Raw genomic sequence first — 1,336 nt, 5'->3', positions numbered from 1 at the left:
TACAGCCTTTTAATTTTCAGTTTTCTCCTCTGAAAATGTTGATAATACCAGCTACCATCTAGGATTGACCATGGGATTAAACTCAGATGACACAGATGCAACACTTAGGACAGCGCATGCTCCAACATGAAATCAGCCATCACTGTTGTTAATATGTCATATGCTGATTTAGTTCGTCTAAGTAGGCACAGTACTTCTACTACATTGGGACTGCAGTTTAGTAGTGTAGCTTCTAATACATCCCCAAATTTAACTGTGCACCAATATAAACTACAACAGGCCTTTGAACAACAAATAGTTTTAAGTTTTAAAAGTCACGCATAAAAGTTGGCAAATTATTTTATAAAAGATTCAGGTCCAATATTTTAAAATTTTTAAATATTAAGTGATAATGTGTCATTAATGAATATAGTTTAAATAATGTATAGCTTTGTTTTACTTTCAATGAGTTCTTGCACTTTGAACTAGTCCATTCTTAATTCAAATCAGTTTTTTCATTACCAAATGTACAATACTGGTATTACCAATGGCAACATCATTTCATGCTTACAAACCAAATGTAATACGTAACACTAAAAGTTTTTCATACATATTGTTTTTTCATTTCCAAAGGACTTCACTTTTATGGGGCTGAGGGGGAAAGGGGCAAGCAATATTACAGCTGATTCTCATTTAAACAGTGAAACTGCACCTCAAAGCATCAGTAAGAAACAAACTACATCTATTCCAGGAAGTAAGACTGTATTTTACACTCAAAGGAAGAGCTCATTTCATTTATGTTACAAACATGAGCTTTCCTTTGATCTAGAAGACAGAATCTTCCCATCTGCTCTTTGCCAACCTGGCCCTCAACCTTGCTAATCTCCTATCAGATGTACCTGTCATGGCAACATGCCTCATATCTTATGTATTACATGGAAAACCACACTTAAGAGACTAATCCCTTCAACTTAATAAAATAATAAGTTTACTGAAAACTTACTGTGTGCCAGGCACTGCATTTATTACTTTTCATGAATTATTTTACACAGTCAGGTTTGCAAATTCAAAGGCCTATAAGGGTATTGGGGTAAACAAACAAAGCAAGCTGGAAGCAAGAAAAATCAACTGTTCAAAAATACAACTGAACGTCATTGCTAAATTTCTATAAGAATTTACCAAACACATACACTAATGAGGAGTATACACTAAACTAAAATTGAGAAATACAAATTAAGGGCAGGACACAATTATAAGAGGGACTTTACCTAACAAATGCAATCAATGTAACCTGGTTCTTTGTACCCTCAATGAATCCCCAACAATAAAAAGAAAATACAAATTAAAATAGAAGTAT

Source organism: Otolemur garnettii, unplaced genomic scaffold (assembly GCF_000181295.1).
Source record: "Otolemur garnettii isolate 467f Iridium unplaced genomic scaffold, OtoGar3 scaffold00014, whole genome shotgun sequence".
Lineage (NCBI taxonomy): Eukaryota > Metazoa > Chordata > Mammalia > Primates > Galagidae > Otolemur > Otolemur garnettii.
This window is presented reverse-complemented; position numbering follows the sequence as displayed.